The sequence below is a fragment of the Coptis chinensis genome, chromosome 3 (genome assembly GCF_015680905.1).
Source record: "Coptis chinensis isolate HL-2020 chromosome 3, ASM1568090v1, whole genome shotgun sequence".
Taxonomy (NCBI): Eukaryota; Viridiplantae; Streptophyta; class Magnoliopsida; order Ranunculales; family Ranunculaceae; genus Coptis; species Coptis chinensis.
Window position 1 is genome coordinate 11,843,581 of NC_141458.1, and position 15,044 is coordinate 11,858,624.

The window sequence follows — 15,044 nt, forward strand, 5'->3', positions numbered from 1 at the left end:
TTCTCAAGTATCTTTTACGTACACTTCGTATAGTGGGCAAGTGTGCGCGCTTGGAAAGTGTCTAGGCCCAAATTATTATTATTATTATTATTATTATTATTATTTTTATTATTATTATTTTTATTTATTTATTTATTTTTTTTTGTGAAAACTGCTATAACTTGAACCATGTATATGAAGAAGACATTCATTCGGGAAGTCAGGAGTCAGGACTGAAGATGTGAACAATAATATATGCTTTGTAAGTGTGATTAGAGTTTAGACTATATATATGTTGGAGTTATCCCTCACATGAGAGAAAACAGAGCTGGAGAGAAACAGGCTTAATTCTAAGCGACATGTCATGTCGCCATGGCTCAAATAGAAGCGCCCAGCCTCGGGTTCCGAGATGCTAAAGCGCGACCAGCCAGACTCGATCGTTAGTAGCGCTTGCAGTCTAATTTCGTGGGCCTTTCTTCTGATCTGCATGGAAATTTGGTTTTTGGATATAAAACCAAAATCAAGGTTTTGGAAAACCTAAGACTAAGAACCAGACAAAAACAAAGAGTGAGAAACTCAATCTTGAAAGCTATCAAGAATGAGAGATAACCTTTCTGAGAGATCTGACCCCTCAGAAAGAGATAAGAGTGATCTAGTAAGGTGAGAGACCAAAATGAGAGATTGTAATCTTCCTTCCCACTTTATAAAAGGACTGGCTTTGTAGGAAGTAGGCATCATTAGCGAACCACGGTAAATCTTTGTGTTGTGGTTTTTTCTTTTCTTTGCTTTTACACTATTATCATTTGTTAATAGTTGTTTTTAGCGAAAGTTAGGCGTTAAGTATAGGTTGTAGTTGATATTTAGATTTTGTCCGGAGTTGAATTGTGTTCAAATACAAATTATCTGTGTAGTGGGGAATCGATTGGTATTGGTATAATCCCTAACAATATATACTCGTCTTTACTTATGCAACACCTTATCTCAAATTCTCAATTAGCATGACTACCATTTCAAGTTATATCATTTGGAATTGATATTTTGCGAATATTTGACTGGGTGATTATCCTGAAAAACAGTTTTCAATTGCATCCTGATGCCACAATTCTAAGAATTTGAGATATACAAAAGATGGTAATTACTACCTGTGTAATGTGTGGGAAAACAAAAACGTATCAAGTGTGCAACCCTGTGTCCTAAACTCTAGGTAGCTTGTACCGGAGATGCAGATCCTTCGCTACATATATCTTTGCACCACAATCCCCGTTTTCGTGTTGCCATGTCATCAAGAAGTTGGATTGTGGCTTATGAAAATGAAGGCATCCGCAATTTAACTACAATTTTTTTTTTTTTGAAATGGTTATGGAGTTAAGCAGACCCACCCCACCTGTGTTTGTGTTTATTGAACGTTGATTAGCGCATGTTTCAATATGTTCGCTACATATTATTGCATTTTGACAAAGAGATCATTCCCATGCATTAAGCCATTTCCATATTTTCTCATGGATGGCAAAACCCAAATTTTGAAGAGAAGCAAACACCATCGTAAGTTCGTAACCAAATATTTGGATAAGCTAAACCTCTGATCATCAACCACACCAAACTAAAAACTAGATATCCATTGACTGGCTTGTAAGTACAGGCTGTACAGCTCCACCCTTCCAAAAATAGAAAAATAGCAATTTTAGCAAATCTTACTTAAATAACACGAGTAATTATAAGTTGTAAGTTGTAACAAGTAGAAAGTGGGGATAAATGTGCAGCAATGCATGCGCTGTGCGTCTGTGCCACTGTGGATATATTGGATAATTAAGATACAAAAAACGACTAAAAAGGGTATCGAATTTTACAAGTTTTGACAATATGGGTACTAAACTTTTTTTTTTCAGTCAAATTGGAGACCAAACTTTTTAATTTTTGCAATGTAGGGACATGTGTAACATGACATCTAAATTTTTCACACAAGTGTTTCACACCAATTAATTTCTATATATGAGGTTGTAGCATGAATATACTTTGATAAGAAAGTGTATAACAATGTATATAACTTGTTAATTATGAAACACCGTGTGAGAAATTTAGACTACATGTGTAACTAGTCTCCACATTGCAAAAACTAGTCCCCACAAATCGATTAAGATAATATATAACTCCAAATCTCCAATACTCGCTTGTTATTGACTGTTCACCAAGTCGCAAGATCTTCATCATTTGTCGGCAAAAATTAAAAATTGAAAACCTTAAACAAATCAACTTATCAACCTGAAGGGAATTTCATGTGGTAGTGTGGCACTGTGGCACTACCAAAAAGAAAAAACAAATGTGAGCACAGTATGGGCCATAATTCGTGGTATACTATTTGGGCTTCTTAAGGCTCCATATGGATTTCTAACAAAATTAATCCTGCAGAACTTAGCAGTTAGCAACAAAGTCTCTGGGTAATGTAAGCACGTACGCCAGGCAGCAAGCCGAGTAGCCAACGTATCAATCATATCATTCAGTTGCATGACTACAATATCCATTTAGCTGTATATACAAGCACATATACAACATAATAACTACATAAAGGTGTAATCTACTGACTAGCAGTTAGCACAACTGCACAACATAACTTTAAACTTTCTGTTGGATTCCAATTACGAAAGTGCAAGTATAAGAGGCTTGGCTTAAAAGTTAAAAGCCCCAACTCCACGTTTCCTTGTGATTCAGTACATGTCTAGTTTCTCTAAACGTAATATTATTTCCATCAAATCAACCACAAAAAATATCCAAAGTAAATTAGCTATTGAACTGCACGAAAAACTGAATCTAATTGACACCCTAACACCCACAAGGCAGTCCCCAGGTCACAGCCCTAAAGAAGGCCGTATTTCCCCTAACCACCTAAATTGGCCAGAATACCCACGATCACCAGCAGTACGTTGTTCTTGTGGCTAAGCACCAAGAGTTGTCCACCAACAATAACCGATTTTACACACTTTTTCCAATTTAACCGCAGTAAACCGTCATTCTTATCTGTCATTTCCCAATTTGGTTGAATTTGGTTTACCCTTTAAACGTATTAAAAAGCTCCAAAACATCTCATTTTCTAGCTTTCCTTTCTTCATGGAAGTTGATCACTATCATAAACACAAATTCCGTTTATCTCTATGTCTTGCATGTTTATTCCGAAAGCACAACCGACATGCACATCTAGGATCTAAAGACCAACCAAACCTACGCAGATCTTTATCCTCGGGTTTAAAATCAAGAGCAGAAGAGAAATGTCGTAATCTGTTTTGTCTTGCAAGGCGAGCAAGGAGGCATTCGTCGTCCTCAGATTTTAGGTATGATCCATTGAGTTATGCATTAAATTTCGACGAAGGAGTGGAAGAAAATAATGCAAATGAGGTACAATATATAAGGAGTTTTTCGGCAAGGTTGCCAGCAACACCATTGGATTCGCCGCTTTCGCAGAGTAGAGTGGTTAGGAAAATCACTGCACTTACGTAGCAAGGATCCACGTTGTATATTAATTTGCAACAAAAGGCTTTTGAAATTTCGGAGTCCTCGGCGCTGTTGCACTTGTGTACGTATGATATGATGTTTCTGAACTTAATCGATCTTATGTTTAAAACAGCATATATGTATCTCTTGATGTGCATTTTATAACCAAAGTCAGAAACATGTGGTAAAATACAAATAAAAACCTTAAAAAATATTCATTAAATTTGACATCGAGAGGATAGTACTAGTATACCGCGACGGGGGTGAGAACGAGCGAAGAAGAAGAACGATGGGATTTCAAAAAAAACATGGCCTTTTCGTTTTCTATGTTGTTGAAGGTTGAACAATGGGATTTCTTTCTTTAGAGAAGGTGATGATGAAGAAAGAGGGAAGAAAATGTGATGATGAAGGGGCAGAAAAAGGGATTGATAGCCAATTCAAGGTTTTGGTGGAGGATTTTATTTTGGAAAGACAGACAGAACATATATTTGGGCAATAGACAAGTTATTTTTTTCATCCCACCTCAAGGGTCACTCGCTATGGCTCATTGATTATGAATGATATTAGGCGCAAGTGCGCACTAGATTTTGAACCCGGGCATACACAGAAGAGGATTTTTAGGTATCTTTCATGATGTAAAAAAAATATTTTATTATGATAGCTTTTATATTTAAAAAATTTATGGTCTAATTCAAGCGCAAAATGTGTATGGCTCTTTTGTGTAAGAGATTATAAGCAACTAACCCAACCAATGAGGCAGTGCCCCACTACTAATTTTACTAGATCTGGGCTACCACGAGGATATCCCTATAGGGATGAGTGTTTCGAGACCGTTGGATCCGAGATGTTGGATCCGATCTCGGATCCAACGGTTCGAAAATCAAAAACAAAAAGGAAGAGAGAGAATATGGGTTTGTTTTATTTTCGGACCGTTAGATCTCGGATCCAACGATCTCGGCTGGCGTCCCTATAGGGATATCCTCGTGGTAGACGAACTCATTTTACTATTATCACTTGAAGTTTCCAAGTTGAAGTAGAGTTTATAAAAAAAAAACTTTCAAAACCATTATGCTTATTCTTGTGACTTGCATTGCTTGGAAAGATAATTTGTAACCAGATATGTCATCCCTCCAGACCCCAAAAACATTGCACGTATATATTATTCAAATTGCAGTTTTTTAGTACTACCAACTTGTTTCATATGTTTAAATTGAGATTATTGAGAGTCATACCGGATTCGACTTAAATATAAACCGACTTTAATAGATGGTACTTTAATGAGCTTTGGGCTTGGCTATTGTAATTGGTCCAAACTTAGTTGTTATTAGAGTGAAGAGTACGTGTCTCTTGAGTTAGAGCATGTGTCCTGGTGTCTCATATTTCGACCTTTTTTTGTGAAATCTGTGTCCAATTTTTTAGTTGAAACTTGAAACTGAGAATGAAGTTATTACTTCATTTCTCTTTGGATTAATTTGAAGTTATTATATTCTTTTTGAATTTTTAAATTCCTTTTATGTTCTTCATCAGTTGCATTCGTCTTCTTTAACAGTTCTTCTTCGTTCTTGACAATGTTATTGCAGACATTTATTTGATATATTTGTTTTTAAATACATTTTTTAGTGCAATGAGTAAATTCGTTCTAGAGAATTGGCAATTGATTAAATCTGTAGTAATGTATAGTATATTGTTACATTGTTTATTGTTTCTTTGGAAATATACTACTTCGTTGACCATCTCACCTCAGCACCTCTTTAACCTGTCCAATATTTTAGTTCACAGTAATGTGATATAAGTAATGGTTCGGTTGTTGAATTGTTTAAATAACATTGATGCTATGGGATGTTCTGAGAAGCCCATTCTTTTTTTGTTGAGATTTTTAAACTAATAGGCCAGATAAGTTGTTTATGTTCCTGTGTGGGCCTATTATATTAGAGAAAGAAAATTTTGTTCTCCAATCTTTATTGTACTAATGTGTAATTGTGTATCATTGTATTAGTGTATATCATTATATTGTATATTTGCATGTATGTTGCTTTGAGTAATCAGTATACATGCTCCAGTTTCTACCTCCAAATTAAAATAAGGTCAAATCATTAATGAGGCCTTATTATCACATTTTAATCACTACAAAAAAACAGTCAAAAAACAACAACGGCCTATAGCTGTCGTTTACGACGAAAACATGTGCTATATTCCGTCGTTAGGGCCGTAATAAAAACCATTGTAGTTTTTGAAATACAACGGTCCGGAGCACTTGTAATATTTAAAAAACAACGACGGCTATTAACACTTGTTTATTTTACGACGGTTATCAAGACATGTTTCTTTTAATTTTGTCCTACATATTTTTATAACATAACAACAGACTGTAGTCGTCGCTTATGGACAACATGTAGACACATTTCAACAATTCCTGTTGTCATTGGTTTATTTACGAATTTTTGTTTTTCCTGTAACTTCCTCCAGAAAAACAATAACAAAACAAATAAAGAGAACCTGAAAAAATTTCTTCATTCAATACTTGAAACTTCAACAAAACAAATCCTATCCAACAACTTCGAAACTTCAACAAAATCACATCAACAACCTTGTGCATAACCAAGTCTTTAATATAAGTTAAAAATGTAATTTATACTACATTAATGAAGGCTTTAGGCCAAGTAATAGTAGATCCCACGAAAATATCACCAAAGGTCTTTCCTCTAGCACCAAACAACTTAGTGTTAAATTCCAAAATCTCATCTACTATGATCCGATATGCATTTTCAGGTACTTCCTCTCGATCACCAAGCAATCTTCCAATGGCAACTATTCTACCCCCATGTTTTGCAGCTCACATGTTTGTACAAAAAGACGCGAGACCATTGGTTGCCTAGAAAATGAATGACAAGTTGTCTACTACAAATAAGAGATAAAGTAATAAGAAAATCTCATATGACAAACGTGCCAACTAGCATATTCATGTGTAAAATCATAAATATATGACAACACTACCAATGTGAAAAGATATATCACACGACAATTAAAGATATGCACATAGCAAATATTGCAATATACCCAGACAACGATAATCCAAACTAGACAATGCACTCTCAAGAACCAAGAATGAAGAATCCAATACATCCTTCACAAAAAAATGTGCAAACTTCTTACCCACAGCACCCTGAACAGCCCAAGGAAATAATACCAAATCCTTATGTCTATGTACACAATGACCAAATGTAAGATACCATTTTATTAAGTTTAAACAAGGCCGACGACGGTTAGGATTTTCTCCCGAGTCGCATACCACATAATAAAAGAGACATTCAAATCATTTAACTACAAACACAATTTCTATTTTATTACGGCCTAAAGTTGGATGATGCTTTTCCATAAGTCAAAAGAAAAGGAGGAAAGCACCCTTGGACAAATATTTCCATTCCACCTAGCTAGAGAACACTTCCCAAATACTCTGTTAACCTCAAATTCAGAAAAATTCAATTTCTTGAATTCTAACAGACAATCACAAATCAAATAAAGTACCACATACCCATGACAGTTTCAGTATAAACAAGCAAATTCATATAAAGTGCCACATACCAGATTCTAGAATACCTATTCAGACACTCATTCAGACACTCATGAAACACTCACGAAAAAGGAACCTAAAACTTGGTATTTGTGGAACATAAGAATGCATACAATAGTTAAGCCAAAATGAGAGCTGAGTAACAGTATGCACTTAAAAACATATGGCAGCAAACAAGTTGAGATTGAAACTTCACTGCACAAGTCAGTAGCAAAATCTACATTGTAACGTGTATTACGACGCACCAGATTGAATATTCATGAAACAAGCCTAAAGAGAACTCACCAAGGATCTGCAGGCCTCTAAAATCTACGGCATTTGCATGAAATAAAATCAAGTTTGAAAGAAAGGGAAGCAGTCACCAGGAGGTCTACATACATGTGAATCAAACAGTTAAGAAGTTCACAGAAGCCTACACTGAAGAGAGTAACATATCTCCCAATAGCCAGGCTCTTAGTCATCTCAGAAAAACAACACTTTAGATTTTTCAGATCGTGCCACATGGAGCTATACAATTATAGAAACCTCATTTATTTTGATAGGGATCTTTTAGATAAAAGAAAAAAGGGGTTGCATTGTAGCTACACTATGCAGACCTATGAACTTCTAAATGAGAACTTTGGGTTTACATACAAAGAACTTGGGAGACCTGAGAGCACAGAACAAAGACACACCTATTGTTAATCTTTTTTGCAGGAATGGGAAGATGACCACCTATTGTCAAATATAAAAACAAATAATCAAACAAGTCATTAGACCACACGTCTACCCTGGCTATCCAATCAAATGTGATCCCCATGCAGAGAACATGGTCACCTACTCACCCTACTTAACAAACCACATGAGTTTTCCCCACGCATATGCAAATCAACAAGTCATTAAACCCACAACCTCCTCAAAGCCCCCTGATTGTACCGGTAACCCGAACATGAGACATCTATTTATGTAAACAAGTTCTTGAAGCTTAACACATTTAAATTTTAATAACTAACCAGAAAAGTCAAGACCAACAAATAATCTACAGATCTAATGCAATAACATTTGACCATAACTTACCATTTCTTCTACTGTCTTAGCTGATCCTCGCCTACTGGTCGTGTGTGGATTCTTCATCATTTGTCTGTTTTCTTTCCCTCTTTCACGACGAATGCGTGCGTGCTCAGTTGACTCCATGTCCACAAACAGATCCCACTCTTCTTTACTAGTACACGAACCTCGACTCGATCATTACTAGTACTGCTCACCTTCTACGCTCCAACAGGAATGCACCCCCGATGCAAGAAAATCATAAAAACGTGGGTCAACACAAAGCTGGTATGAGTGATTCTCATATATCGAGACTTATAGTTCCTCTCATCAAGAGGCCAATTAGTTTCTCGACACATAACTAACTAATAAATAAGTTCACATAAATAATAACTTTGCAAACTAATAACTAAGAATCCACAAAACACGATTAAACATGCTACAAAATCAGAAAATTTCTCATCAATCACCCTGAACGAAAACAGACGTATCTTTCTCAATATAGCTTGGAAAGAGACAAATCCAATTGGGTTTGAAACTAGACTCATAGAACTACAACTTACCTTAATACCTTGAAAGCTAAATTTTATTAAGAAAATCACAGACGTTGACTGAACCTGCTGAACTGTCACACAATAACTAATTCACCAGTATGAACTAAAACAGTCATAACTATCACTATATAACTTAGAATGGAACAAACCAAAATGGATTTAAAACTGCACTTGAAATTCTACAGCTTCTGTTCAGACCAATCAAGCAAATTCCAAATAAAAGTTTTAAGGAAGTCGACTAAACGAAGAATATGGGCTGGAAAATCCTATTTAACATAGTTGTACTAAAACAGTTGTATCTTTTTCTATATATATTGGATTGAAACAAATCTAATGTCAACACACACGTACATTAGGAATATATATGGGACACTAATGTCGACAGGTAGAACTTGCATATAAATATACAAACACTTTCTGATCAAAAGAATTAAAAAAAAAAAATCACACGAGCAGTTTCATTTGTTTTGTGAATCAACCCTAACTTCATGTTATTTATGCAACACTTAGGAAAAATAAACAAATATTTCTAAAGTATGGATGGTGGATACGTACACAAGCAGAATTTGGAATCAGGCACCACTACTTTGACAATGATATTAAATGAACTTCACAGAAGAATCAAGATCAAATTCCAAAAATAAAATAAAAATGCATTACGTCTAAGTGCATTTATACAAATCAAGTGTCTAACAAATAAGACAATGTGATCAGATAACCAAGTACAAGAGTCCTACAAGCATTTTAGTCCAGATCAAACAATTGAATAAAGCTACACCCAAGCTGGACAATATTATCCTATTAATCTCCTACCACTAGACTAAAAAACTCCCCTATTAACTTTAGTCCCACTAGGGACGAATAAGAAACCGATAATGTACTGAAATTGTTTGTTGTCAAAATGGTGATTACAATTATAGGTTCACCTACAAGTTATACTTCCCTACTCTCAGTTTTTATATTTTTAACCATATGGTCTCACCATTTATCAGTTTGTGGACCTTTTCACCATTTATCAATTTGTAGGATTTAAAAGAAAAGGAAGAAGACATTGGCTTTATTTGACAGGGACACACCAGACTGCTGGCAAAATGTAGCAAAGGTTGTGGGTGGAAACACTGCAGAGGAAGTGGACTTTACAAGGAGTGGATATGAAGCACATTGAGGCCGGAAAAGTTCCACTTCCCAATTACAGGACCTACGGAAGAAGCAATGGCTAAGGCCTAAAAGAAAAAGTGTACAGGTAAAACTAAATCCTCATGTGTCCGCAAATTCTATACTCACTATTTTAATACAAAGGCTTCATGAGGTTGTAGCTGCTACCTTCTCATTCATCGCTATGTCCTCCATTTTCTTCTAAGCCTTCTAGATTCTGGCTCTGTTATTCTAATATATCCTTGTGTCATCATGAGTTATCTTATACTACAAGTAGGGCTATACCTTTGTTGTCCCAAGGACACTTAAAAGGAAAAGTTGATGCATTACACCTGATCAACTATCACTTAGCAATCAAAGGTGAAAGCCTAAACCAAGTGTAATCTTCAGTTAACATCATTGTTGACTTCCATCGCTTTTGTTGTCCCAAGGACACTTAAAAGGAAAAGTTGATGCATTACACCCGACCAACTATCACTTTGCAATCAAAGGTGAAAGCCTAAACCAAGTGTAATCTTTAGTTAACTTCATTGCTAACTTCCATCGCCACAACCCATTGGATACTTGTCCCCACTTAGCAATATTGTTCATGTCTTACTTGTAAGTCATATGCTTTCAGGTTCAAGAGCTCAAATCAAATCCCAACATGACAATCCTTTTTCTATAATTTGAATACCTAACAATTTTATTTACTTTGCATAAATATAAGATACCAAGTATACTTTCTAAGGCATGTTAGTTGTGTTATGTTGTTATTCATGAGCTTCAGTTTCTAACCGTATACAATAATTTTCTATGAGCTAAGGTTATTTTTCTTTTTGTCTCTTCAACAGGTTTCTATAACTATCTACGACTCCAAATAAAATAAAGACAAAGCAGCAACCATGAGTCATTCATGACACTGAATAGTTAAAAAAAAAATAGATATAAAAAGCAATTTATATGATTCTCCTTTAAATTTCTCTCTTTTTTTTTCCTTATTGTTTTGCATTACTACTTCCACCAAGAAAAAGACGAGAGGGACCACTGGATATGAATTTGAATCTTCTTATCCTACCATTTTAGTATGTATCAAAAGAATTCTAGGTGTTATCAGGGGCGAGGCGAGACGAGGTGCAAAACGCTAGGTTTGGCAACATACAACAAACTGCAACTAATTTCACTAAAAACAGACCTACTACTATATTACATGGATAATTAGCAATTTGGCACACAAGGAAGAACAAGAGATTGCATTCAATTCAGATATAACAACATAGCACAAACAAAAATTAAAATTGATGCAGGAAATAACTCACTGAAGTTTTAGCCTTTTTCGCAGGTGGAGAATTCAGCGGTGCCTCTAGCTAGCAAACAGAGAAGAAGAAAATAGAAGAATGAAAAAAAAAACTAACATGATTAAGGTGGGCAATTTTTTATTTTTCTCTGGAGGAGCTTTATATTCCGATGGAGCTCAAATAGCTTCAATAGCTTTGAAGTTATTTTACTATTTGTTTTGGCTAACTTAGCTTCTCTCTCTATTATGTTTTAGGGTTTTTTTTATTTGGCCAATTGAAATGTAGCGCGAGTTTAATTTTTTGCCGAAATAATGAGCGGGAGTTAGTAAGTCAAACTCTCCAAACTATAATTTATGAATACGACGGTATTGAGTTGGACAATGACGGCTATTGGCTGAGGTTTTATTACAACGGCTTTTAACTGTCGTTTATGCCCGGTTGTAGCTGTTGTATTTTGACCCATTTGGTGTAGTGCTAATGATTCAACTACATTGTCAAGATAATTTAGATATATATCTCAATCCCTGTCTAGATGTTGTTCTTAAAACCGCCACATACAATTGCCCATGTGTGAAAACTATAATAGATTCACATGAATTTCCAACCTGAATTTCCTAGTACCTTAGAAAGTAGTGGAGGGCCTTTATGATTCTGGCAAGTCTCATGCTATTGGTATTAGAATTTTTTTGTCAAAAAAGTTGGAAGAGCTTTTGGAAGTTTCAAGTGTCCTTGATGCTATCAATCAGGTGGAATGCCACCCACCTTGGCAATAGTCTCAGTTGCGTGCACGGAGTACACCTATCTATGAGTTATAAGTTTTAAGGAACTTAAGCTTCTAACTTTAGTATTATATCCCTCTTTGGAGAGCTTTTTTCCATATCTCATGGCCTTCACTTTGCAGGGATATTAACCATTAGGTTCTCCTAGTTCAGCGTGGCTAAAGAGTATATATTGTGCGTAAGCATATAAGATTAAGTATGGTGTCAGAGAAATTGTTGAAGACTCCTGCACAAATTGCTCTTAGTTAGGGACTCCAAATGGGTAACAGTGTGCTGCCTAAGAGGCATGGATGATGGAGAATCTTTACTGTTTTGATTAGTCGATTCCTAAAGACTCTTGTGAAGTTCTCTAAAATTGAACAGGCAATAATTGATCTCTTGTAATAATTTTTAGGAATTGTAGGTATATTTTGTTCTTAGCGTGCTTTGACTACACTTAATCAATCATTGTATGTTGTCCACTTATGCATATGAAGCCATTTATTATTTCTTATTATTCAGAAAATAGGATCCCAACATGTTAGTTATTCACTTGTGTTTATTGACTCGTCTTCTACTTGTTCGGTTGTGTTTTTGGTGGTGTTGTGCATAAAATTAATCTATAATTTCTAGACACCAAAATTACGTATGTCGTAATAGGTAGTACTATTTATGTCTTGATGTGGTGGTCAGATACTATATATTAACTTTATTTTTTGTTTCGAAGTAACTGTAAACTTACCAAATACATGGTTGCATGACAATATTTTGATGCATTGAGTGATAAGGTGTTGCAAAAGATTGGTTTGGGAATTGATACGCAAGGTAATGTCCATAAGGAGTCCATTTCAACAAACAACTTTATAACTTAGTTATCATTAAAAATGATTAAAAGTTTGGCTTTTCATGAACGACTACCACGATCCTCGGTTGACTTTTCTTCAGTTTCCAATTCTTCAAAATCATCAACCAATTTGTATGACTACCGAGTCAGGTTCTTCTCCTACCCGTATCGAATAGAACATGCTAAGCAAAATCCGTAGTCATCTGTCTCCCTTGTTTGATTTCTTTTCTATTTTATTGCATTTCATATATTAGAGGACCTATATTTGTATTTAGTCTAATAAAAAATGATTCTATCATTGATGTATCCACAATTCAATATGGATGGATATATACCACATATATATGCCTCTCTTACTCTAATTTTTCCCTATAATTTTTTATTACTTGAACGGTCGATTTTTTTATTTTATTTTATTTTTTTATCCGCCTTATCCCTAAGGCTAATAAGATTTAAACTTCCCCTATAGATCAAGAGTTTCCTAATAGGAAATGCTTCATTTTGATAGATTTTACGTTTAAAATTTTTACGATCTAATTCAAACACAAAATGTGATGCTTTAGTTAAACCCTTCAATATACAAAAGGTTTTAACTACGTATTTGGTAGCAACTCTTGACACCACACGTGAACACCCCAACTAATATATCACAATTCATCTATGTAGGTACAAACTGTAGCAAGTACTTATAGTAGTAAAAACTTATAAGTTATAAATACACCAGTCCCCTTAATATTAAACTTGATAGCTTAATTCGAAATTGTTTGGCCATCTCAACAATTAAGAGTCTCCTTGTGTATTTGCTCTACTCAATTTATCTTCTTTTTTATTTTCTTCTTATAGATTTTGAATAAATTATGGTCTTTTTCTAAGTTACAGTTGGTCGATATTATCCGTAGCGGTATTCTGGCCACCTGTCAATATTTCTAAATAGGTATTTATTTGGACCAAGTGTGTTCTATGCTCCAATGCGCCTATCATCAGTCTATCCCATATGTCCCATTCCCCAAGCCCCTTTGAAGTCCAAACAAAAGCCCCATTTCCAGTCAAGGTTTTTGTGATATTATGTCAAATGGATTCTATGTTAAGATGGAACCTAGACACGTACAGAACATAGTTTCTAGACTTTTTTCATGATTTTTTAACAAACACACAATTTCTCTAAGTCAATTAGAGAAATTATATAATAGGAAAACACAAAACGGGACTCAATTATACGCTAGGCAACACAACTTCATTTTCTTAATGATCGAGGTTACTTGGCCACAACAATAATGATCTTATTTTCTTTAATTCCAACATGAAATATCAAAATCTATTCACAGGGGTAGATGGAGATGTCTTGGTGCCAAGTCTTGCTTAATTCAATGCAATGGTGGTCATTCTTTTACAACTTTGAATTTAATGAGTGTGTTTCATTTCAAGTCCCATTATGCACATTTATTTTGGTGGTGTCAATGCCTATAATTTTATGATGACATCTTCTTTGCTAATTAAACATAATTATTTTTGCGGAATTTGTGGGGTAATTTCTTTCCTATTTTTGAGAAAATAATAGCTAGTTAAAAATAGTTATATTTTAGAAAATAATTGTACAGACTAATTTGAATTGCACTTAAGTTGGGAGAGTTGTACTAAAATAGTACCTCTTGTTAAATAGCTTATGTTGATCTTTAATTCCAACATTGAAGAAAAATCTATACGTACATAATTTGGGGGGTAATAAGATCATGTTTCCTATTTTTTAGGAAATAATTGATATATTCTTTATACGTGCGGAATTTGTGTGGTAATTTCTTTCCTATTTTTGAGGAAATAATTGATAGTTAGTAAAAAAAAATTCTATTTTGGAGAAAATAATTGCTAATTAAACATAATTATGTTTGTGAAAATTTGTGCGGACTAATTTGAATTGCACTTAAGTTGGGAGAGTTGTACTAAAATAGGAAACCATGGGGTAGAGGTAAGTAGTATAGGCACTCTTTTAGAAAGTGGAAATTGAATAAAACTCTCTAAAGAGTCAACATGGCATGGTAGAAAATATTGTAGAAAACCACATAGGAGAGAGAAAATGTTATCTCTCATATTAGAATGCCACCTAGGAGAGAGAAAAAGCTCTTTTAGAGGTCTCTGCTTTAGTATATAGATAATAGATAGTAGACTTTATAATAATCATGATTCTTTACCACAATAATATTTATCGTGATTGATCTTCGTATGGTAAATACATGTATATATATATGAGACTCCCCATCAAAAACTTATTAGGTTTGGGTCAATTTTTTTTTATTCAAATATATATTTTTTATTAAATTTCTAAAATAAATCATAAAAAGGATTTGGAGGTCAAACGAACAACAAATTGAGCTACAAGACCTTTCTTATATATATATATTG

The 15,044-nt window shown here is 34.5% G+C and overlaps 1 long non-coding RNA gene across 1 annotated transcript; it reads right to left on the reverse strand.

The window, feature by feature from the left end:
• Positions 1–5,954: 5,954 nt before the first annotated feature.
• On the reverse strand, positions 5,955–11,343 carry LOC147507954 (uncharacterized). The gene is made up of 3 exons (XR_015217835.1): positions 11,163–11,343; positions 8,090–8,280; positions 5,955–6,357 (listed from the first exon to the last, which is right to left on the reverse strand). It is a non-coding gene; the product is annotated as an uncharacterized LOC147507954 (long non-coding RNA).
• Between the last annotated feature and the right edge of the window lie 3,701 nt (positions 11,344–15,044).